Source organism: Macrotis lagotis, chromosome 7, assembly GCF_037893015.1.
Source record: "Macrotis lagotis isolate mMagLag1 chromosome 7, bilby.v1.9.chrom.fasta, whole genome shotgun sequence".
NCBI lineage: Eukaryota > Metazoa > Chordata > Mammalia > Peramelemorphia > Peramelidae > Macrotis > Macrotis lagotis.
Window position 1 is genome coordinate 163,724,974 of NC_133664.1, and position 27,685 is coordinate 163,752,658.

A 27,685-nucleotide genomic window follows, 5' to 3' on the forward strand; every position below is an offset into this window, starting at 1 on the left:
ATTCCTCTACAACTGTAAATATCATCTTCTGCATTTTATTAGATGTTTATTGTTTGCCCTTAAGTATGTTTACTGTCTGAATTTGGAGGCTTTAAAGAAAAAAGAGAAAAGAATTCTTAACTTCATAATTTATATTTGAATGAGTAAAAAACAATTTGAATCTGTTTTAATTTATATGATACATTTTGAATAGATACAAAGTAACTTTAGAAGGAAAGCACGGATAATTTGGAAGGGATCACAAAGGTCTCCTACACAAGGTGGCACTAGAGACAAATCTTGAAGGAACTGGGGATTCTAAAAAGCAGATTTTAAGAGGGAAAGCATTGAACCAGTACAACAGAAATGAAATAGAATATAGGGATAAAGGAATAGCCATTGGCCAATAGGGGTGGCCTGTGTAAGGGGGAATAATATGCATAAAGATGATAAATAAAGAGAGAAAGCAGCCAAGTTATGAAGAGTTTAAAATGTTAAATGCTGTGGTTTATATTTGATTCCAGAAATAATAAGTTTTTACTAGAATTTAATGGGTGTTCCATGAAAATGGTGCTGGGGGGAAGAGAGAGAGACTGCAGAGCTCTGTCCTCTGCCCTTCAACAGGACTCTGGGTCTCTGACCACATTCAGATCCTTATAGCAGTCTAGGCCCCCCCATAGAACAGCAGGGACCCCCCCACCTCAGCCCCGTGGCAGAGGGGGGCACTTATGGTCATTCACAGACCAGGAGGGAGGACAGAGCCTCACACACTGAGACCCTTGTGGGAGTGTCCCAAAAGCTCAGGAAGCACCCCCCAAAAACAGGCTTAGGCTGGGAAAATAAACAAAGAAACAAGAGGAAGACCATTGAGAAATATTTTGCAAATGAGCCCAAGAAGGATCAAAATACTCAGTCTCAAGATAAGGAAGCACAAGCTCCTGCATCTAAAGACTCCAAGAAAAACAGAAATTGAGCTCAGGCTATGATAGAGCTCAAAAAAGACTTTGAAAATCAAATGAGGGAGTTGGAAGAAAAACTGGGAAAAGAAAGGAGAGAGATGCAGGAAAAACATGAAAATGAAGTCAGCAGCTTAGTCAAGGAAATCCAAAAAAATGCTGAAGAAAATAGCATGCTAAAAACCAGCTTAGGTCAAATGGATAAAACAGTTCAAAAAGTTATTGAGGAGAAGAATGCTTTAAAAAGCAAAATTGGCCAGATGGAAAAAGAGATAAGAAAACTCTCTGAGGAGAATAAATCCTTCAGACAAAGAATAGAATTCAGGGAGATTGATGAATTTACTAGAAATCAGGAATCAATACTTCAAAACCAAAAAAATGAAAAATTAGAAGAAAATGTGAAATATCTCATTGAAAAAACAACTGATATGGAAAACAGACTTAGGAAAGATAATTTGAAAATTATTGGAATACCTGAAAGTCATGATCAGGAAAAGAGCCTTGATATCACTTTCGAAGAATTACTACAGGAAAATTGCCCTGATATTCTAGAAGCAGAGGGCAAAATAGAAATGGAGAGAATCCATTGATCCCCCCGAGAAAGAGATCCCAAAAACCCAACCCCCAGGAATATTATAGCCAAGTTCCAGAACTCCCAAGTCAAAGAGAAAGTATTATAAGCAGCCAGAAGGACACAGTTCAAATATCGTGGAGCTGCAGTCAGGATCACACAGGACTTAGCAGCAGCTACATTGGAAGCTCGTAGGGCTTGGAATACAATATACCGGAAGGCAAAAGAGGTTAGAATGCAGCCAAGAATGAACTACCCAGCAAGGCTGAATGTCCTCTTCCAGGGAAAAAGATGGACTTTCAATGAACCAGGGGAATTTCAAAAGTTCCTTTTGGAATGGCCAGAGCTGAACAGAAGGTTTGATCATCAGATACAGGACTCAGGTGAAGCATGGAGATTGGAGGAGAGGGGGGAAATATGAGGGACTTAATGAGGATGAACTGCATGTATAGAAAAATGATACTGATAATATTCATATGAACCATCTCAGTTAATAGAGCAGATAGAGGGAACTTTTATAGTTGAAGCACAGGAGAAAGCTGAATTCGAAGATAAAATATGGTGTAAAAATGGAGTCAATAAGAAAAAAAGGGAAATGGAATGGGAGAAAGAAAAAGGAGAGGGGGAATAGTCCAAGCTATTTCACATAAGATTTTTATTTATTACAATGAGCTATTGCAATGATATGGAAGGGGGGAGGCAAGGGGAAATGAGGGAACCTTTGCTCTCATCAGAGATGGCTAGGAGAGGAAACAGCAAATACACTCAATGGGGTATAGACAACTAGAGTAAGAAGGAGAGGGGAGCAGGGGGAAGGGGTGGGGATTTGAATAAAGGAGGAGAGGATGGACCATGGGGGGACAGTGGTCAGATATAACACATTTTCTTTTTTACTTCTTGCAAGGGGCTAGGATTGGATGGCCTGCCCAGGACCATAGGGCCAGGTGGATTCTGGGCCTAAGGGGTGGTATGGGGGCTCAGGGCTTCTTGGCCCCAGGACCAGGGATCTGTCTGCTGCGCCACTCAGCGACCCTAAAGCAGAGTCAGAGTGAAAGGAGAGAGAAAATATAGTACATGGTAGTGGAGAAATAAGAAAGGAGGGAGTTGCGATCAGCAATGGCAACGTTGGAAAAATATGGAAGTAACTTTTGTGATGGACTTATCATAAAGAATGTGATCCACTCACCACAGAGTTGATGGTGTTGGAACAAAGACTGAAACACATTTTTTGTTATTATTATTTGGGGGAGGGTGCAGGGCAAGTGGGGCTGGGTGCCCTGCCTGGGGCCATGTAGCAGGGTGATCATTGGGTGTCTGGGGCCGGATTCGGACCCAGGTGCTCCTGGCTCAAGGGCCAATGCTCTGTCTGCCATCCAGCCACCCCTACTATTATTACTATTTTATTTTATTTTGGGTCTTCTTTTACTTCTTTTTGGTTTTTGCAGGGCAGTGGGGATTGGGTGGCTTGCACGTCACATGGCTGGGTGATTATTGGGTTAATGAGGCTGGATATGGACTTGGGTGCTCATGGCTCCAGGGCTGGTGCTTCATCCATTGCACCACCTGGCCATACCTACAATTATTATTATTATTATTTTTTTAATTTTATTTTTTTTTCTCTCCCCCTTTACTTTTTTGCCCAAGCAAGTCTATCTATATTCATGGGGGAGGGGAGGGGTATTTTGTTTACTTGTAAACAAGTATATTTTATTAATGTAAAGAAAAACATTTGTACAAAATGAGAATAAAAATGAATTTAAAAAAAATTAAAAAAATTAAATTAAATAAAATTCTTAAGACCGAAAAATAAAAGAAAATGGTGCTGCGGATGTGACATGTTAGGAAAATCATTTCGGCATCTGTTTGGAGGACAAGACTGAAGTGGGGGAAAAAAACTTGAGGTGGGGAGATCACTTAGGAGCTCACTATAATAGTCCACAGAGAAAAAAAGTAAGGAGGGACTTCACTAGCCATTGCAAAGACAAAAGAGATAAGATTTGGCAACTTCTATAATCTATAAAGGAAGATAATGAGCAAAAAATTTGAATTATTTCTGATTTGCATTATTAAATGAAATACATCAATTTAAATCTATTTTGCCTATACATGTTTCTTCCAAACACACATTTTTGGATTTTTTTTGGCAAGAATTAGGGAAAAATGCCTGGAATACTGAAAGAGGCGTAAATATTCTAGTTCATGATAATTTTTATTTAGAATGGGTTTTATGTCAATGAAGAAATGTGACATCTGTGCTTATTGTCTGCACAAAAAAAAATAGCAATATAATACATTTTTTCCCACCTGAGACCAAACCTAATTGTTAGTTCATTGATTTGTCTATGTAACATTGATTTGTATTTAAGGAGACAATTTTTTATTTAAAAATGGGTTTCAGGGAAATAATGAAAAATGATGTTTCTTTTTGTTTGGACTTTTCAACTTACTTTTTTGAATAGAGTAGGGAAAAAAACTGAAATAAATAGGACATTCTTATCTTCATAAAGCTAAAAATTTAAGGTGGAAATATCAAAATGAGCCAATAAAGTAAAAAGAATTATGTGACTTATTCTACACATAGCTACTTGAAGAATACTTCAGGCTGGTTGAGTACATAGTTACATATGAATGACCACATTCAGTATCAACTGAATGCTTTGCACTGCATAAAATCACAACACATACATCAATTAGCAGCATTATTTTAAAAAATTCATCACTTCCAATAACACCCTACTTTGATGAATGCCTTATTGTGGCATGAAGTTTATCTTTGATTATCAAGAGAAATATCAATAGAGAAAAAGCTTTGGTAAGTTCTACCAAGCTAGAAAGCTGTTAAGGACACAGTGATATTTTCAGATCTGTAGATCTGTGAACTAAGCACAACAGAGACATCACCAGAAAATTGGTTATGGGTAGCACATTTTCTTGTCAATGAAAGCTTTTAAGTATTTGCACTCCATTAATGGGAATGTCTTATATGTGAGTCCTTGTATATAAAATCATAAGACCAAATATACTGTAGTCAATGGAGAGCACAAGTCAACATGTATCAAATTAAGAAAAAAAAATTGTCAACTTGAACCTAGTCACAGGATCAATAAGTTGGAAAATAGACATGCTATATCATTCATTTGATATACTACCACTCCTAGTGTGGTGGCTTGCCCAGAAGTAGGCATTCAACAAATATTTGTTGAACCTGATTTGAACTGAAGCATCACTCCTTAACTGTGTGGAAGGTGAAATAAAAATGGAAGTAGAGCAACTCTAATTTCATTTGAGGTTTCCTAAGAACTATGTTGCATCTCCAGATACTCCCTGAGAAATTATCATTTTCCCCTGCATTCTCCAATGTTCTAAAAACATCAAAAAATACATTTTTGATTTCTTAATTTTATATACATTTTTATTACAAATAAATATCATAGTTTATCATATTACAAGTATGTAATATGATAATATAACAATAAATATATTAAAACATATACAATATGTTTATGTGTATCATACTAGGAATACTCTACATATTACACTACATTTACATATATGTATACATATATGCAAATATAAGCATATATATATTTACAATTTTCCTGAGACTTTTCAAATATTGCATGGATTTATACATTAAGAAAATCACTTCTCCAATCATATAAACAAAGTGGAAAAATTCACTAGAAATAAATCCTTTCAGATTATTTGCTGTCAGACAATAGTACTGGATCTTTCTCAGAATCCAATTTTTTTTTTACTGAGAGTTGATTTATTTTTGTAAGTCCTTGCTTAATAGATTGCCAAAATTTTATTCAAAGAAATCTTCCCTAGTCAAAGAAATGCAATGGTATTTAAATTGTTCAAAATTGCAAAAGTTTTATTTATCCATTTACTTAAATTTATATCTTTTGGCAATATGTAAGATCATTTAAGGTAGGAACTGTTTTTTCTTTTTTCTTTGTATTCTCAAATTGTCACATAATTAAGAGCTTAATAATTGCTGATTGAAGATACTTTGTAGTTTTAATAAGATAACACATAGTTCTCTAGAAAATAAAAATATAAATACAAATAATTAGGATAGCAGATTCAAGGTTGCTATATGGATAAACAATGAAACAGAGAATACCAAGTGAACTGTAAAAGTGGCAGATTTTCCTATATATATATATATATATATATATATATATATATATATATATATATATATATATATATATATATTCTGGAGGTCTTTAAGCAAAGGTTTCGAGGCTAAGTGTGTGGAAGACAGGAGACTACTATTTGGTTGTCAGCTGGACCAGATGGGATTTGAGTTTCCTCCAAATTCTACTGTGAAATTTAATTTCTCTCAAAGCATAGATGCTGAGGAAATTTCTTGTTCTCCCTTTCTTTCAGTATTTTCTTCTTTTAATAATTATTTAGCTATATTAATAAAAAAGTGGAAAAGAAGGGCTCTATGACAACAATTGAAAGATTACACAAAGGATAAGATGGATAGATTGCTGTCAGTCAGTTAGCCTTCAGTTAGACTTCTTTATTTTCTTTTCTCCCATTTCCTTGATTGGAGGGATATACTGTCTTGAGATGGATAGGTAGATGTAGATATGTAGATAGAAATGTATAGATAAATAAATATTAACATGGAAAGATACAGGTGTAAATATAGAGAGTTATAGATATATTTATATATTTGCCATATTCCTACATTTTATCTCCTGCTGGGAAAAGAAGAAACATCAAGCTTTCTGATTTGTTACATTGCCGGAAAACCTAGTTTGCAATATCATTGACCCAAACTATTATCATGAACTTGAAATGTTAGTCTTCAAAAGAAGGAAATAACTTTTCATACTCTCTGCATTATTTTTACTTCTTTTCTTTTTCTATTCTTATATTTGTATCGATTTTCTTACTTCTTTCAGGTCTGACAACTCTCCACTCAATCTCTGAAAAAAAGAACTAGTTATTCTAGTCATTTTGAAGAGAAACTTTAAAAAATATGGCATGGAGACAAACTTAAAAGGAATAGAGGGGAAAAATTGAGTCATCTGATTTTGTCATATTATGGCTTTGTTACTCTATTATCCTTTTGGTAAAATGTACAATACAAATCATAAAGCAATATCAACCTGTAGGGATATATTTCCATATCCTTGATACAGGAAAAATGGCTTTCAATATATTATGGTCCAAGGAAGTCTGCAAAAGCCACTAATGCAATTCATAGATCAGTTAAAGCCTTCAGAGAGTTATTTTTCATAATTTAACAACCACCATCTGACAAGAATAAATTGCTTTATTTCTGATTTTCAGTCAAGTAGTTTAGTTATTTATTAACTCCTTGACACAAATTTATCCAAATGTTCTAAGCTAATATAATATTGTAGTTTACTCAAAGTTAAAACATTTTCAAGTAAGATAAAATACAAATTATTTTTGCCTTGATGTCTATTGAGAGATAAGAATAGTCAGGCAAAATAAGACTATCCATCCTAAAAATATATATTGGGAGTGATGATATTCTATACTTACTTTCCTATGGAAGTTCTATTCTCTGATAGATAATTTATATGGAAAATCTGTAGCATATGTACATGGTATCACCTGGTAATGGGGCTTGGCCAAGGACAATACTATAACCCCAGATTTATGAAATAACATTTCATAGCCAATAATTTAAATATATTATACAGACATAAAATTCAAAGCGAGATTAGTTTCAGCTCCATTTTACTAATTCTATTTTTTTGGCTATGCAGAGACTCTTAGTCTGCCAAAATTTTGGTGACTAGATTGTCTGCTAAAATCACATTGTTTGATCTTTATCTTACTGTCAGTCTTTTTTTCTTCCATAGCTCTGACCATGAAACAAATGCCATGAGCATTGAAAGCTGTATTCATTATGAGTTATGTCAATATGTCCTACCTGCCAAGATTCAAGCTGTTTAACCCAAATCATTCTTGCACCATAGTTTCTGATTAACATTTTTAGGCAGAAATCTGGGCAACCATACAGATGTTCAAGTCATAAATGAAAATATTGTCCATATTTTCACAAATAAATATGTTAAAATATGCTGCTATTTCAGGGCCCCCCTTTCTCAAAGGAAAATTTGAGAGAAGAAAAAGTAATATATTATTTAGAAAAGAAATTTAGGAGTAACTATCTACAAAATCAATCAAATTATATTTATTAGCTTGACCAGATTATATATGAATTAATAGTAAATACTGAAAAATGATAAGAAGTAAATATAAAGAGCAATGACCTTTATTTAGATGTGCAATATGCATATATACTGTTTGAATGGTATAGGAATTAAATTTTGAGCTATTTGCCTACTTGCAGTCATGTAGATGGACATTCTATGCAACGAGCAATGAATGCATGTAAATACTGATTCTCTCCACTGATGATCACATGCTAATTATGAATCAGAGACTGATAATCCATCTTTAGGTGTTTTTATTTTTATTTTTACTTTTCTTTTTAGGTTTTTTTGCAAGGCAAATGGGGTTAAGTGGCTTTCACCTAGCTGCCCTGTTTTTGTTGTTTGTTTGCTTGTCTTTTAGTTTTTGCAAGGCAATGGGATTAAGTGGTTTGCCCAAGACCACACACTAGGTAACTATTAAGTGTCTGAGGCCAAATTTGAACTCAGGTACTCCTGACTCTAGGGCCGGTGCTCTATCAACTGTGCCACCTAGCTGCCCCTTTTAGTGTTTTTTAGGCTACTGAGGAATGTTTTCATTTATAGAAAGGACATGGAAACAAAAGCCATAACAATTTCCATACCTGTTCTTCAATCTCCCATCAAAATCCGAAATTTGAATTGACTAGAAAAGGTGTTGGGAATTTTCTATCTAATTGAATCTTGAGACAAAAAATATTGTTCTTTTTAATCATATGACTGGTGATTATTTCTGTACTTCGTTCTAGGAAAATGTCCTCCTTTATTTTTATTAAATAGTTGTCTCATAGATATCTTAAAATTAATATATGCTCCACACCCTTCTCTCTTCCCAAACTCTCCTATTACTGTTAAGGTGAACCACCATCCCTTTGACCAAGTAACCTTATAATTTTAGCTGTCATCCTTTTACTCCTCATATTCTCTCCCTGCTTCCCACTCCATTATTCAATCAATTGAAAACTCTTATCAATTCTACCCTTGTTTTATCTTTTTGTATATGCCCCCTTTCTTCCCTGATGTTGCAAACTACCCGGCAGTTTTTCAACATCTCACACCTGAATTAGGGCAACAGACTTCTGGTTTGCTTCCCTCAATTCTCTTTCTCCCCACTCTAGTTTCCTATCAAGGGGATTCCATGTTTGATCTTGTTACTTCAGTATTCACTAAATTCCAGTGACCCCAATTGCCTCCAGGGTGAACATAAAATGCTCTAGCTTTTAATCTTTTCAGTGTTTTTTATACCTTACTCTTCTCCATGTACCAAGTGATTACAATAATGTTAATAATAATCATCATAATAAGTACTAATATAGGTTGTCTTGGTCTTCCTCAAACAAGCTGCTCCATTTTCCAATTAGATACATTTTCACTGACTATCCTCTTCTTAGAATTCTCTCCTTCCTCACCTTCACTTTCTAACTTCCTTCTCAGCTAAAATCCTTTCCCAGTTATCAGTGTTAGTGCCTTCCTTCTCAGATTATCTCTAATATATCCTCTATCTTTCACCTTGGCTCCTTCTTCCTCATTAGAATGTGGGCTCTTTGAGAACAGGGGCTATTTTTACCTTTCTTAATATTCCTAGGATTTAGCATAATATCTTACCCAAAGCAAAGTTTGATAACTTTGATTAATCATTAGACGAAGTCCATTATTTTATAGACTAATGACATGTACTAGAAAACTTTTACTCACATTTATTTAAATACATCCTTCCACAAGTTAAAAAGTAACTATAATTGTAATTATTATCATAATCATAATTGCCTCCTCCAAGCTAAATCTATCATGAAATACTAGGTAAAGAGCAAGAATTTCAGAGTAAAGGCATATTAGCAACGGCAGTAGATATCAGGGTCATCAGGGTCCAGGAGACTGCTAAAATAGAGATGATTCTGGGTTAACATTCTCACCAGTGTCATGAAATTACTCCTATGAAGCTCTGAAATAGGAGGAGACTTAGGGGTACAAGTTGTACAGGGGTACAGGAGTACAGGATTCTTAAAAAATATCTGGAATGATCAGCCTAAAATAAAGGTACAAAAGACAATGGAACTCCTTCATGTTCAATGAACAAAAGAAGGAGAAATAATGCATTTGAAAAAAATCAAAAATACCAATACCTTGTACATGCTGGAAATATTTCAGGGCGACTTTTATCACTAAAAGCAGGCAATCACAAAGCTGTATAAAATTTACTGAAAACATGAACACTTTCTTTATACTCCAACTAATTCAGAAACATATCTTCCAAAATTTGTAAGCAATGTCTTTATACTATTTTTCTCAATGAAATATGCATGCCTAAATCACAAAACAATGACTGGTGACCAGAGATGAGCAATCTCTACCCTTAAATTGAGATTGAAGGAAATTAAGAGATGATATCAAAGACTTCTTAAAATCTAAGGAAGGAAGAGTTGAAAGCCCTGATATTCACTTATGAATTCCAGAAATTATATCTAATGATGAGATGAATGATGAAAATACATCAATATCTCAATTGATTTTTAAAAAGAAGAGGCATATTTAGCCATTAATTACAAAAAGTCATTTATGAATATGTGAATAAGTAAACAATGAGCAGAGCAGTAGGACTAGCAGGAGCAAATTATATCAAAACAGAGTAAATAAAAGCTGCTCTAATTGGAACCAATACATTCATCTACAGTAGTTAATATAAACCATACAAAAATTTCAGGACAAGCACACAGTAGCTTATATTCAGCTGTTGTTATGTATATGCTAAGAATCCTTTAAGAAAAAAGTGAAATTATAAAGAAATACCCCTATGAACAATTTTCAAATACCAACAAGGCTGAAGAAATTTGAAAGACCTATTGAAAATCAGTGAAAAGGCAGTAAAAGATATTATAGATATCTTAATGGTATTTATAGATATCTGGAAAATCACATTTTAAGGCCATCTGGGAAGGAATATGGAAAGACATTCAACATAAAGAACATATACATTTGATAAAATGAGAAATGGAATACCTGAATACTTTGACATGTTGAATGACAGAACAGTAACATCAAGGGAGGTAAAAAACTTTAACTTCTCTATAATACTAAAAAGGGATGAAATCAGAGGAAATTCATGATTATTTGTTCAACTGCTTCAGGATGATGCTGGAATAACTAGCAAAATTCTTTATGAGTTTCTTCTAACATACAAGTCACATTCCAACTATCTTAACAGAAGGTATTCTGTATCCTTCAGCAAAAATAAAAATAATAGGATTATATCCAAATATAGGCTATTTACATGTTTATGTATGATATACATGAAAAAGTCACATGTTACATATTTTTAACATCTATAAATATTTTATTGAGTCACAAAGAGAATGGGAGGGGGTGGTTATAAAAAGCAGCTTTTTATCAATTTAGTTATTATTAAGCAAACTGCTTGAAATAGTTTAAACTTTTATATTGCTTTTGGTTGATTATGCAATGTAATACAATGAATTCGTTCTACTATCATAGATTTTTTATATTTTGCAAATATATAAAATAGCTCCAAGTAGAGTAAAGATCCTAGATCCTCCTTGAAAAGGCTAAGATCCAAGAATGGAATCAAAAAAAGGAACCACAAGAATTCAGTCAACGATATTTCAAGATATAAGCATTAAATAAATACCTAAGTCACATGGAATTATTTATGGGAAAAGGGTTTTATGAGGGCAATTTAAGAACAAATTATTGCTACCAAAAATTACAGCACTGGAGCTGCTAAGTGACACAAGTGGATAGAGAATTGGCCCAGAGTCAGGAGACCTGAGTTCAAATTATGATCTTAGACACTTGATGCAAGCTAGCTGTGTGACCATGGGCAAGTCACAACCCCATTGCCTTGCAAAAGAAATGACAGAACCATCATACCTAAAGAGGATGGACTTTGTAATAAATGTGAATTATGCAAGGAAATGGTAGAATTTGTAGAATGCTTCTATCAAGTCTATAAAAATTTATCATCTAGTTAAATATCTAACATAATATAACAGTAACCAAACTTATATGTAAGCCTATTATCATTCACAAAATATTAAATACATCCAGTATTTCTAAATGTCTTGGATGTATAGATAGTGGATCATCCAGGAACAAGAGAGAGAAAGATAACACAGAAAATGAAAATAAGCAATTTTGATTATAAAAAATTTTGTAAAATAAAAACAATGCAACTAAAATTGGGAAAAAAAGAAGTAATTGGGAAAATAATTGCCTCAAGTCTTCTAATAACAATCTTGTTTTTAACATTTAATATGCATGTTTATAAAACTCAAAAATATAAAAATCATTTCCTAATTGATGAGAGTATTTTCATGTTGGATCACTTCACAATCACTAACAGTGCATTAATGTCCCAGTTTTTCCACATCCCCTCCAGCACTTATTTCCCTTTTCTATCACATTAGCCAATCTGATAGGTGTGAGGTGGTACTTCAGATTTGTTTTAATTTGCACTTCTCTAATTCATTATGACTTACAGCATTTTTTCATATGACTATAAAAAGCTTGAGTTTCTTCTGAAAACTGCCTGTTCATAGGATTATCATTTTTTCTAGCAAGCACTAAAATATTCCATCTATTTACTTCTTTTTTATGAAAAACCTTGTTAGAAATTCAATTATGTCTTGTTAATACAATTAAATATAATTTTAAAATTTCAAGACAAAAGGAAAAGTAGAATATGTCAAAATAAATGTATTATTTTCTACAGAAACTAAATCCATCAAGAAATACTGTTAAGAATTAAATACCTCCATAATGTGGAAGAACATATTTTATTCAGTGACTACCATGAATCTTTGCATATCTGTTATAATATATTAAAATTTAATCCAACAGTTTATGTTCTCTCCACCAGCTAAGACATCTTCATATTTATATGAATCATGATTAAAAGTTAATATCCTTTAAACATAACAAGAACTGATAGACTTATGAAGGCTTCTTGATTTGCCCAAAGGCAATACTTGTATTGCCCTTTCAAGTCCATTATTCTGAATTCTAGACAAATGCCTTATTAAACATAAAAATGCAGGGAGTTTGTGGGAAAAAAATCCAAAGTGCTAAATAATCTGATTGAATTATAGACTCAAAAACAAGCCTGAAAGAAATGTAATATCACCTTGTATATTGTCAGAGTTGAAGAACATTCAATAAATATCTAGAGGGAAGACTTTTTTAACATAGAAAAATAGCATTATGTGGGAGAAAACCATGGTAAAATATAAACAATGAAAACATTTTGAAAAGGACAAATTACTACCCTAATTTTTTACCTTGTAATGATCTATTAATCGAGATCCCATATACTCACTTTTAACTTTAATCATGTGGAAAAATATACTTTATTTTAAAAATATTTTATTCATTTATTTCCCAATTACTTGCAATTTCAACAATCATTTTTTTCAAGGTATTGAGTTTCACATTTTTCTCCCTCCCTCCATTACCTCTCCTCTCCCCCTAACAGAAAGCTATCTATAATAAGTTATACATACATAGCTATACTAAACACAAATTTATATTTATCATGTAAAAGAAGAATCAAATTGATATGGGTAAAAAATAAGAGAGGAAAAAACCTTATTCATAAGACAACTTTTAAAAATTGAAGAGATTAAGTTTTGATCTGCATGTAAACTCCATAGTTCCTTCTTTGTATATGGATGGCATTTTTCATCACAAGTCTTTTAGAATTGTCTTTGATTAAAATTGTCTTTGCTGAAATGAACAACTCCATTTAAATAGCTGATATAACAACGCTGCTGTTAGTGAATACAATTCTTTTGATTCTTTTCTCTTCACTCACCATCAGTTCATGTAAGTCTTTGCAGGCTATTCTAAAGACCCATCTTTCATGATTTCTTATAGAACAATAGTGTTCCAGAATCTTCATATACACCACATTTTTTTCAGTCATTCCTCAATTAATGGACATTCCCTCAAATTCCAATCCTTTGCCACTATGAAAAGAGCTGCTTTAAATATTTTTTGTACATGTGAATTTTTGTCTGTTTTGTGATCTCTATGATACAGACCTTGTAGCAGTATTGCTGGATCAAAGAGTATGAACAGTTTTATTACCATTTGGGCATATTTCGAAATAAGCAATGTATTCTTGATAGTAAACAAATTACTTAATTTCTATAGACCTTAACATCCTCATTCCTTAAAATTAATGTTAGCCTAAGTGTTTTAAGTATTTTTCCCTGACTCCAAATTTCAACTATTTTAGCAACCTCATCATGTTTTAGCCACTTCAAGATAATTTTCATCAACTAAAGATTTTTTAGATGATATTATAATGCTTTTCAAGTCTGTTATTCTGTGAGTACATGATGCTTTTGAACATTTATCCATGAAAAAACAAGAAGACCTAATGAAAGTAATCTTTCAATTCTTATAAGTAGATGCACTATAGGTTTTATTTTATTTTTTGTTTCCATCTGCAATGTTCCTACATAGATCTGTGGCTCAAAATCAATGAATGAAAGTTCTTTGTTATTTAGGAGGATACATCTATGGATATTTTCAATTCATTCTAAAAATTATTATTGTAGATAAAGACAGTTTTTAGATAATATCAGTCACAAACAAAATTGTATTGATTCTTTCACACCAGCCATACTATTAAAAATCTCTTTTATCGACTCATTAAAAATTCCCATGCAGGGGTGGAGCCAAGATGGCGATAGGAGAAGAGCCTCTCCTAGGTGTTCTCTCTCTATAATATTTCAAAAATATTAAAAATTATGACTCTAACTAAATTTTCGAGAGACAGAACCCACAGAAAGATTCAGTAAGGCAATTCGTCAGACCAAGGTAACCTGGAAAATAGTGGAAAACTCCACTCCACAGTGTTAGAGTGGTGGTCCCAGCCATAGTGAAGAAACTTCAGCCTCCCAGAAAGAGCCCCAGGGTGCTTAGGAGCCCTGGCTCCCACAGCAGAAACAGTTTCCTGACCTGCACCCTAGGGAGCACCGGCCACAATTTGGAGGATCAACAGGGGCCTCTACCAGAGTATGCCTAAAGCCCAGGCGCTCAGGCCACTCAGTATAATGACCTCAGGAGCCCAGATCCAGGAAACGGAAGCAGGCATAGAGCTGGCAAGCAGGAGCCTCCAGGCAACTGAGCCCTGAGTGCTCAGCTCACCAAATGTAGGGGAGGGAGAATTGCGAGTTCTGTCCTCTGAACCTGGAACAGGACTCTGGGGCTCTGACCACATTTAGATCCTGATAGCAGTCTAAGCCCCTCACAGAACCGCCCACCCCCATCTCACCCCATGGCAGAGGGGTATGCTTGTGGTCATTTACAGACCACAAGAATAGTCAGAGCTTCACACACTGAGATCTTTGTGTGTGTGGGGGGGGTATCCCAATAATACTCAAAAGCTCAGGAAGCACCTCAAAACCAGGCACAGGCTGGAGAAATGAGGAAACAGGGAAAAAAGAGGAACATCATTGAGAAATACATTGTCTATGATCCCAAGAAGGAGCAAAATACTCAGTCTGAAGATGAGGAAGTACAAGTCCCCGTGCTCAGGCTATGGCAGAGCAAAAAAAGATTTTGAAAATCAAGTAAGGGAGACAGAAGAAAAATTGGGAAAAGAAATGAGAGAGATGCAGGAAAAACATGAAAAAGAAGTCAGCAGCTTAGTCAAGGAGAGCCAAAAAAAATGCTTAAGAAAATAACATGTTAAAAACCAGCATAGGTTAAATGGATAAAACAGTTCAAAAAGTTATTGAGGAGGGGCAACTAGGTGGTGCAGTGGATAAAGCACCAGCCCTGGAATCAGGAGTACCTGGGTTCAAATCCGGTCTCATACACTTAATAATTACCTAGCTGTGTGGCCTTGGGCAAGCCACTTAACCCCATTTGCCTTGCAAAAACCTAAAAAAAAAGTTATTGAGGAAAAGAATGTTTTAAAAAGCAGAATTGGCCATATGGAAAAGGAGATAAGAAAAGTTCTCTGAGGAAAACAAATCCTTCTAATGTAGATTGGAGCTAAAGGAAGCTGCTGACTTTATGAGAAGTCAAGATACAATACTTCAACACCAAAAGAATGAAAAAGTGAAACATTTCACTGAAAAAACAACTGATCTGGAAAACAGATTCAGGAAAGATAATTTAAAAATTATTGGGATATAGGACAGCTAGGTTGCAAAGTGGATAGAACACCAGCCCTGGAGTCAGGAGGACCTGAGTTCAAATCTGACCTCAGACACTTAATAATTACCTAGCTGTGTGGCCTTGGGCAAGCCACATAACCCCATTTGCCTTGCAGAAACTAAAAAAAATATTGATATACCTGAAAGTCATAATAAGGAAAAGAGCCTTGATCTCATTTTTAAGGAATTCCTACAGGAAAATTTCCCTGATATCCTAGAAGCAGAGGGCAAAATAGAAAATGAGAGAATCCACCCATTTCCCCCAGAAAGAGACCCAAAAAAGACAACCCCCCAGGGATATTATACCTAAGTTCCAGAACTCCCCAGTCAAAGAGAAAATATTACAAGCAGCCAGAAGGACACAATTCAAATATCGTGGAGCTGCAGTCAGGATCACACAAGATTCAGCAGCAACTACATTAAGGGCTCCATAGGGCTTGAAATATAATATTCTGGAAGGCAAAAGAGCTTGGAATACAACCGAGAATCAACTACCCAGCAAAACTGAAGATCCTCTTCCAGGGGAAAAGATGGACTTTCAATGAACCAGGGGAATTTCAAATGTTCCTGTTAAAATGACCAGAGTTGAACAGAAAGTTTGACCTTCAAATACAGGACTCAGGTGGAGCATAGAGAGTAGAGAAGGGTAAAATATGAGGGACTTAATGATGAAGAACTGCATGTATTCCTGCATAGAAAAATGATACTGATAATACTCATATGAAACTTCTCATTTAATAGAGCAGGTAGAAGGGGCTTTTATAGATGAAGCACAGGAGAGAGCTGAATTTGAAGATATAATATAGTGTAAAAATGGAGTCAATGGCTAAAAGGAAAATGTACTGGGAGTAAGAGAAAGGAAAGGTGGAATAGGCTAAGATATTTCATATAAAAGATATAGATAGATAGATTAGATAAATAGATAGATGGTTAGATATAGATATAGATATAGATATATACTTACAGTGAGCTATTGCAATGATATGGAAGGGAGGAAGACTAGGGGGAACCAGGCAAAATTCACTCTCATCAGAAATGGCTCAGAGAGGAAATAGGGTATAGAAATCTAGAGTAAAAATGAGAAAAAGGGGAAAGGGGGAAAGGGGGAGGGGGGATGAGGGTGATTGAGGAGAGGGTGGATAATGGGGGAGAGTGGTCAGATATAAGACATTTTCTTTTTTTACTTCTTGTAAGATGCTGAGATTGGGTGACCCTTCCAGAACCACAGGGCTGTGTGGTTGCTGGGTCTCAGGGGTGGTATGTGGGCTCATGGCCTCTTGGCCCCAGGGCCAGTGATCAGTCTGCTGAGCCACTCAGCTACCCTACAGCACCTTTTAGAAGAGGGACAGAGTGAAAGGAGAGAGAAAATAAAATATATGGTAGTGGAGAGGTATGGATCGAGAGAATCAATCAGTAACAGCAACAGTGTAAAAATATGGAAGTAACTTTTGTGATGGACTTATCATAAAGAATGTGATCCACCCAAGACAGAGCTGATGGTATCAGAACACAGAATGAAGCACATTGTTTTCTCTTTTACTTTATTTCTCATGAGGGTCGGGTCTATATTTTTGGAGGGGAGGGGGTATTATGTTTACTCTTAAACAAAAATATTTTAGTAATGTAAAAACATTAAAATTCACATGATAACCTATTCTTATCTTTCACTTATACACAACTGCCTTATGGATATAACAATTTTGATCTTTTTAATAGAGATATCTAGATGTCTTTAGCTTGCTGATGTTGTTTTGTTGAAAATGGTTTCTAAATTATTATAAATACACCATGTAACTATATTAAATAAAAAACCTAATCCTTTAAAAAAATTTAGCTAGTGACTATATGCAAACATTGCAAAGGTAAATTTCATTAAAAATAAAACTAAAAAGCTTTAAATCTAATTTCCAAATATTCTTAACTATTCATTAAAGAGTCACTGGTACTTGACAATATGTTGTCTCTTTAATTCTTTAACTATGTAATAGAAAGAAAACTGAATTTATTTTAAAATATTATGTTATTTTCAATAATCTGAGCTATCCATATCCTTAAATTACAGATACAGAAGTTATATGCTTTGGTACAATCTTTTATGCCTCAAAATGAAAATCCCAGTTGAGCTGGTTATCTTTCTCTCTTTTTTTTTTTAGGTATTTTTTTTTGCAAGGAAAACAGGGTTAAGTGGTTTGCCCAAGGCCACACAGCTAGGTAATTATTAAGTGTCTGAGACCGGATTTGAACCGAGGTACTTCTGACTCCAGGGCCAGTGCTTTATCCACTACGCCACCTAGCCACCCCTGGTTATCTCTCTTAATTAGATATATAGAGATAGAAGCAATACAGAAACAGCATATTGTGGGAAGAGATAAGGGCTGCCCTTTCTTTTATATTCTCAGGGCCCTCAAGTTCTTCAGTTGAGAAAATAGAGTCATTTATCCTTTAAACCTATTAGATATTTTGCAACTTTAAAAATAGAATGAGTAATTGCTAACATTTATTACATCAGAATATATAACTATTCAGAAAATGAGGAGGGATAACACATTGGGAGTAAATTTTTAAAAAAGTAGAAAAGTTAATTATATCCTATTTTGTAATTAAAATTATAATATGATACTCCAAAACAAAACCTTTTCTTATAAATATCAATAGTCTCTTGAAAATGTGAAGCATGAAGTGATTTAAAGAACACTAGGTAGACATAAAATGTAAATAACCAGGCTTCAGCATATCAGTGATGATGTGTGCAAGTAAAGCCTTATCAACATATTTGATCCGCACATCAAGTATACTTATCATGTATGTGAGTGCAACAAAACCAATAAAAAGTTCAAGTCTTAAATGGCTTCCACTGTATATTAAAAAAAATTAAGAAAGTGTCCAGCAATTTGAAGAAATCCTCTGTGGAAGATTAATGGAAGACTTCAAAGACAAAACTATTGTAGAATGAGAAGAGATTCATAGCTGATGATCTGATTTAAGAAGAGTCAGGTCAAGCAACATTCATGAAATGACAAATGCCATAAAATGGCAAAGTATTTTTAAGATTCAAACCATAGAAAATCATAGTGAATAATGCTTCAGTTTATAAAGCACATTCTCTATATCTTCTCCAACTGAAGAAAGAAGTAATAGTAGAGTAATGAGAAAGAAATCAAGATTTTAAAAAGGGAGGGGCAGGGGGAGATACAAGTTTGGCTCAACACTGGACCTTATAAAAGGTAAGGAACTTGAAGAGTTACTTTGATGTAATTGAAAGCATGCTAAAAAATGAGGAAATCCAAATTTAGGATCAGATACTTACACAGGATTATGTTTTAAAATTGGTACTGTGGAAAGACAACTAAATTCACATCCTGTACTAATGTTCTGGGGAGAGGTGGAGTAGAGATACAGATTTGGAAACCACTTTACAGTTAAAGACATGGTGCCTTTTTACATATTTTAAAATTGCTTTTATTTTTCAAATAATTACTTCATCTTGTAACTGATGTTAGGGATATGGAAAGAGGAAGAGGTTGGGATTAAAGGCTAGGCAGAACACATATCTTTATCAAATGATAAACTAATCAGTATACATGACTGAATTCTACTTCATAAAATTATCTAGTATTCAAACTCTGGTTGGCTGACTTCTTTGCAGATGGTCTTTCTTCTATATATTTCATCCCCTTCCATAACTCTAGTAATTAGTTGATACTACTATTCCTTCCAAAAATAGAGACCAAATATTACTCATGACTTCTTTTCCAGGGAGACTCCTGCTTATGTCTTTCAGGAAATTGGCTAGAACCCTGATGCAAATTTTAGAAATAATATATTTATTCTAATTACTTCTTCACCATTGTAATCATCAACAGTAGCATCTATATAGTCCTTTAATACTTGCAAAGGGATTATATATCTTATTTGATTCTCACAAAAATTCTTTATAGCAAGTAATATAATTTTCATTTTAAATATGAGGTAAAAAGTCACATAGCTAACAAAGATCTGATTCAAGATTCAAACTCAGGCCTTCCTGACTCCATATCTGATGTCCAACCACTAAGTCACCTAACTTTATACAATTCAATACACAGAAGAGAGGAGAACAAGAATACATTGGGCAAAACAATATCCATAAATTATGATATTAATAAAGCATACTCTTATAAACTTGGTTTGAACAATAACTAGAAGGAAAGGGTTTGAAGGTGTGGAGAAAGGATAAGTTGAGACTGAGAGAGAAAAAAAAGAGGGCTAAGAAGACCTTGTCTTAGGCTTTTACTATGGGTTACCCATCTTCTCAGCATCAAAAGTAAGATGCTAAACCTCAACCATGAATACTAAGGCTCTTGCTCCTTTGGGTTTTAATAACTTGATTAGATATGGAAGAAGAAAGGTCTGGATTCAGAGACACACAGGTGAACTTGAAATCCAATAAATCTAGGTGTTTTTTAGGGATGACCAAATATAGCCTATGAATGATGTTATATTCAAATGTCCCTTGGCAGAATAAAAAAGTTTCCCACCCCTGGTCTAGATTGTAGCCAATGTCAGACCAGGGGAATGAGATTTGGAAGAGGACATAGAATTATCAAAATCCATTTTTCTGCATTCAAATATATTTGTCCTAGTATTGATCTCTATAGTTTAATAGCAGGAGCAGAAATAACAAGTACAATGTTATCATCTTACATGAGCTCTATAAAAGTTGATTTATCTTTACAGAGAATGACTAAAGGGAAACTAGAGAACATTCAGAATTATTTGGGTATTTTTGAATGATTCATTAATGAAAGCACTTGGAATGAAATAATTTAAGGCAGGACAAATTAGTGTCACTTCAGTAGGAAGAACAAATGTTGCAGAGATCCTATACTGATTATGAATTATTTCTCTTAAAAAGATGCTTCAAGATGTGTTGCTATACAAAGAAATGCTATAAAAATCCTCATCTTTTGATCACAGTCATTTTGTTAGCACATAAGTTGTTCAGGATGATAAACCTTATTTTGGAAAAAAAAGTGATTTCAAAGTTAATAACCAGGTGAGAAGAATGAAGAAAATGCATTAACACCTAATTAACCTTTATTGTCACCACTTCCTATCTGCCAAATTAAAGTACTCTTTCACTCTCATACAGAGCTTATTCTGTCCATTTTCATATCTTCTGAACTGAAGTAAAGTCAGGAAAATTGAAAGAAAACTATAGGAATAAATATGACTAAAACACATTGGATGACAATTTCATTTGAATTTTCTATGAGAAAACTGACAATTTCAAATTCCAATTATTCAGGACAGGAAATGAGTTAATTAAAAGAACAATAACTACTACTATGACAAATAACTTTGTTTCCTTTCACAGTGTGTAAAGATATTACTAAGCCTTAAATCTAGTTAATTTGCCTGTTTGGATTTTCTGAAGAGACCCTGAGATAGGAAGTTAGGGATGGTTAAATGATGAGGAAGGTTGCAATTTCCAGGCAACTGGAAAGAGTGATTAGGAATTTAAAAATAGAATATTACATTTTTCCAAGACTTAAATATGTAAATAATCTTTGCAACCAAAATCACAATTTAGTTATTATTGCTATTATTATTATTATTATTATTATTATTAATATTTTATTGTTGCCCCACCCTGAGGCACCTGGTGACACAGTAGTAGACCTGGAATCAGGAACTTTTTCAGTTATTTTCCAGTTGTGTCTGATTCTTCATGATTCCAAATTACATTCTTTTTTTTGACAATGATAATGAGGTGGTTTGCCAGTTCATTTTACAGATGACGAAACTGAAACAAATACGAATTAAATGAATACTTAAATAAATACTTTCAGGGGAGTTAAAGATTCCAATGATTTAGACTCTTAAATTCCTAATTAATGAGAGAGGCCAACAACATGAAACAAACTATAGTTTAGGATTAGTATCTAGGGTATTATTTAGATCAGCATTGATCTTGTGAATATATTGATATAAATAAACAGGGATAAAATGAATAGCAAAAATGAACAGCAAATTAGAGATCACTGTCTTCCTTCTATTAAGTGTGGAAAATCACTTAAAAATACTATATGTAATGGGGATAAACTCAGAGCATTTCCAATAATATCAGGGGTGATACAAGGATGCCCATTATCACCATTAAAATTCAATATAAAATGTTAATATTAGCAATAAGAGAAGAAAAAGAAATTGAAGGAATCAGAATTGGCAAAGAGGAAGCAATGCCTTCACTCTTTGGAGATGATATGATGGTATACTTGGAGAACTCAAGAAAATCATCTTAAAAACTCCTTGAAACAATTTAAAAAATTTAGCAAAGTAGCAGGATATAAAATAAATCCACATAAATCATCAGAATTTCTATATATGAACACAAAGCACAAGAACAAGAGATAAAAAGAGAAATTCCATTTAAAGTAACCGTAGACAACATTAAATATTTGGAAATCTACCTCCCAAGACAAACCTAGAAACTGTACGAACCTAATTGCAAAGCACTTTTCATCAAAATAAAGTCATATCTAAATAATTGGAAAAATGTCAATTGCTCAAAGTTAGGTCAAGCTAATATAATAAAAATGACAATTCTACCCAAATTAAATTACTTATTCAGTGCCATACCAATCAAAGTACCAAATAATTATTTTACCAAGCTAGAAAAAATAGTAACGAAATTAATCAGGAGCAACAAAAGGTCAATAATAGCAAGGGAACTGATGAAAAAAATATAAAGGAAGGAGATCTAGTTCTAAAATTAAACTATACTATAGACACTATAGATACTACAGATCTAAAATTATACTATAAAGCAGCAGTCATCAAAACTGTCTGGTACTGAGGCAGCTAGGTGGTACAGTGGATAGAGCACTGGTCGTGGAATCAGGAGTACCTGAGTTCAAATCTTGCCTCAGACCTAGCTTGTGACCTTGGGCAAGTCACTTAACCCCAATGCCTTAAAATAAAAAAAATAGTACTAATTAGGAAGCAGAGTAATGGATCAATGAATTAGGATAGGTTCAAAAGAAATACTAGCATATGACCATAATAATCAACTGTTTGACAAATCTGAAGACATTAGTTTCTAGAATAAGAACTCACCATTTGACAAAAATCATTGAGAAAACTGGAAAATAGTATGGCAAAGACTAGGCATAGACCTACATCTCACATCCTATACCAAAATAAGGTCAAATTGGGTATAGGATTTAGACATAAAGGGTGACACCATAGATAAATTAATAGACTAAGAAATTATCTATCAGACCTGTGAAAAGGAGACAAATTTGTGACCAAACAAGAAGCAGAGTACATAATAACTGCAAAATGAATGACTTTGATTATATTAAATTTAAAAGTTTTTGCACTAATAAAATCAATGTTGCCAAAATTAGAAGGAAAGCTAATAGCTGGGAAACAATCTTCACAACTAGGAGTGCTGATTAAGGTCTCATTTCTTTTGTTTTTTTAATTTATTTAAGACAATGAGGTTAAGTGACTTGCCCAAGGTCGCAGCTAGGCAATTATTAAGTTTCTGAGGTCAAATTTAAACTCAGGTCCTCCTGACTCAAGAGCTGAATCAATATACCACCCAGCTGCCCCTTAAAGATCTCATTTCTAAAATATATAGAGAATTGCATCAAATTTAGATGGTTACAAGTTATAAATTTATAAGCATACAAGTCAATTGATAAATGATCAAAGATATGAATAGTTTCCAAATGAATTAAAGCTATATATATATATGTATACATATATATATATATGTGTGTGTGTGTATAATCATAAGAAAAAATGCTTCAAATCATTATTACAGAAATACAAATTAGATATCAATGAGATATCACTTCATATCTATCAAATTGGCTAAGATGAGAAAAAAAGGAAAAATGATCAATGCTAGAGAGATTGTGGGAGGATTGGGACATTAATGCATCTCTGGTGGAGTTATGAATGGATCCAGCCATTCTGGAGAGCAATATGGAACTATGCCCAAAGAGCAATAAAACTTTTCATACCCTCTGATGCAGCAATTCTGATTTTAGGCCTATATCTGGAAGAAATCATAAAAAAGGGAAAAGTCCCGCATTTCCAAAATATTCATATTAATTCTTTTTGTAGTAGCAAAGGATTGGAAATTGAGGGGATGTCCATCAATTGGGGAATGGCTAAACAATTTATGGTAAATGAATAATATGGAATACTATTGTTGTATAAGAAATCATAACTGGTCAGACTCTGGAGATTCACGGAATGAATTATAGGATCTGATGCTGAGTGAAGGGAGAAGAACCAAGAGAACAATGTACACATTAACAACATCTGAAATGATCTCTCCCTCTCCCTCTCCAAAAAAAGACACATCAGAATCTGATGAACATGACATTCACTTTTTAAAAAATATCTCGTGTATTTCTTTCCCTTAATTCCTAATACCAAAAATAACTAATCTGTAAACATGTTTAACACAAAATGTATGTGTAAAATATTAACCTTAAGTGTTTGTCACTGTGGTAAGGGAGAGTGAAAGGAAATTTTGTAACTTAAACATAGGCATATGGGTAAATGTTGAAAAACTTTCATAACATATATTTGGAAAAACAAAATATCAATAAAAACTAAATTTATGTTTATAAGAGATAATTATTAAGTTCCTTCTTATCAGTGATTTAGTAATTATTTAAAAAGGATCTGAAATGGATGATTTAATCTGAATCAAATTCAAATTATTCTGACATCAGTTGGTATGTGTTTTTCATTCTTTTACCAATGGCGAAAATGTGTCCACAACTATCAATCTACAATCTGTTTATCTATTTCTCACTTCCACCACCAAGGTCCATTATCACATATTTAGTAATCAGTTATCTAGAATTAGAGATTCAGTGTGTTACCACAGAATAAAGTAAAATGTATTGTAGTAGGACTAAATCTATGACCTTAGTCTCATTAGAATCTTTTTCTTTCTAATCAATTGAAGGAAAGGCTATAGATTCTTCTATAAACTAGGCTTATTCTTGCAATTCTAATAACCTACTCTCTTTGATCTATTCTGAGGGTGTTATCAGCTTTAATTAGATAATGGCTGCCTAGGACTAAGGAAAAGCATCTGAGTACATTTCTAAATGATGAAAAATAACTACTTTGAATAGAAAATGAAAATAGGGGTTCCAGTAATCTATTTCAATAAAAGTTCAGGCTAAACTCGATATAAAATACTGGATTCAGTGTTACACTCAACATAAAATGCTAGATTCAGTTATGTTATCCAAGTCATGTCAATGATGAATAGAATTTAATGGAATTGGAGATCTCATTAATACTGATACCCTCTCTGGCAGATCCATGGGACCTCATTCCAAGACACTTTTCTGTTTTTTCCCACAAATTCTTCATTAAGGGGCTACTGAACACACTGAAGGTCTTCCTCTGTTTTTTTGTTTTTGTTTGTTAACAAATCACTGGCTTTGGGAAGTGTCAAAGCATTCAATTATGGCATTGTCCACAAAACACCTCCAGAAATATTCTAAAAATATACCCAGAGAAAAAATGATAAAGGAAAATCAGAGAAATAGCCCTAAATGCTGCCATTCTTTCCACAATTCCACAAAAGATTTCTAGGCGAGAATTTTACAGAATGGAGAAAATTCTGTGCAGGTGCACGCACACACACACACACACACACACGCACACAGACTCATATATATTTATATAAATATATATATGGGGATTTATATATATATGAATATATGAAAATCCCCATTTATACATAGACATATATCAGTGTAGGCACAAAGCACCTTAATTCTTCATTTGTGGGGGCAGATAGGTGGCGGATTGGAGAGAGTACTGGTCTGGAGTCAGGAGAATCTGAGTTCATATTTGACTCTTTATCTCTTCTCTTTTATATCTCTCCAGACTTTAATTTACAATCACTCCCTACTTTGCTAAATTATTTGATTTGCTGATGTAGATGGTTTTATTTGATTTTTCCTGATTCCTATTTCAGTATGGAAACTCTTTAAAACCAAAATACTAAATTACTTCCCACATCTTTTTGAAAGGTTTAAGAGAAGGCAACAATATTTAAGTTGCTCCTTTGCCTCAGACTAATTGAAGCATTAAATTGATTCAAAGATGATGAATTGCTGATGAATTTTAAGTTAACTTGGACTCATATTCATAATATAAGGTTTCATTATTTTTTTAATAATCATATAATCAAAGGGTCATAGGTATGGACACGGAAGGCACCTTAAGAGGTCACCTAGTTGATTCCCCTCAGTGTACAGTTGAGCAAATGGAGGCACAAGATAGGGTAAGTAATTTGTCTAATGCCACACACACACACACACACACACACACAGTATTGGGATCTGAACTCAGAACCTTTAACTCTAAATCCAGGATCATTTCCACAATACTATGTTGTCTTTCATATTTAGGACAAATAACTCATATTTCACACACATGTGAATATTTTCCCCAAATTTTTCCATTTGGATTATTTTTGCTCCTCATTACATAATCAGTTAAGGGTTAATTTTAAATTAACAGTGGGTCAAATCTCAATTTTTGTCTTAAAAGTAGATATGAAGGATGTCTAGTTGGCGCAGTGGCTAGAGCACTGGCCCTGGAGTCAGGAGTACCTGGGTTCAAATCCGGCCTCAGACACTTAATAATTACCTAGCTGTGTGGCATTGGGCAAGCCACTTAACCCTGCTGCCTTGCAAAAAAAACTAAAAAAAGTAGATATAGAAAAAATGAATTTCTTCAAAGACTGCATATGATACCATACTATAAAAGCTAGGGGATTTGACATAAGACGATCTGAGTTTAAGTTCTATGCTGTTTTCTAGCTATATGAAAATATATTTTGTAAAATGACATTATCACACAAATTACCTCATAGTGTAATACCTTACATGCTTGTAAGTAATGAGATTTGTAATGCTATATAAATGATATTGTCATTCACATAATGCTGGAATATAGTCAGTCATAGATACCTAAGCTCATTTGCCTACATTCTCTCACTTAGTGATATGTAGGTCCAGCCCCAGGCCACTCAGTATCATATCCTAATTGCAGTTATAGAGGAATGGGAGCATTGCAACTAATCTAGGGGGAAAAAGATAAGCCACTTCTGAATAATGGAGTAATGATATTTCATAACTAAATAACCTTTAAGCCAAGAGCGATTCCATATTGAAACTCTACTGAATATGACAAACACCATGCTCTGGAAATGGTAGAGCAGATACAGCCAAAGGCAATTTGCTTTGGATTTCCTGTTACAGATCACTTATAAATTTAACTACAGTTCTCCTTATCAAACTTTTATTAGGTCCAGGCTAGGTGTCACTTGAAAACTTTCATGAACCACAGGTCCTATAGATTATTTGCTTTTCAAGAGTCTTAGGTCCTACCCATGTGTAAAAAAGACACTTAAAAATATGATCCTGTTAGCATCTGTGTGACATCAGAATTGACCTAAGCATGAAAAAAATTAGCACAAAATTATTACTAGGGAGGCAGTCTAACACAGGAGAAATAACACAGAATATGAAGGTACAAAGCCTTAGTTTGAATTCCCATTCTGCTCCCTATGACTTTGGGCAACTTTCATTTATCTTCCAGGGCTGGGTGTGTGGGTGAGGAAGTGTTCAACTTTTTGGTCTGTAAAATGACTGGTTAAATGCTGGTTAAATGACTTTTGGGGCACTTAAAAACTTTAAATCTATTATTCCTGTTTTATATGCATTTTGTAATTTGGAGCAGAAGAGAACCTCATTCAGCAATAAATAT

The 27,685-nt window shown here is 33.7% G+C and overlaps 1 protein-coding gene across 1 annotated transcript in view; it reads right to left on the reverse strand.

Moving 5' to 3' along the window:
• LOC141494190 (voltage-dependent calcium channel subunit alpha-2/delta-1-like) overlaps positions 1-27,685 on the reverse strand; it is a 430,495-nt gene that overhangs the window by 149,149 nt on the left and 253,661 nt on the right. The window lies entirely within an intron of this gene.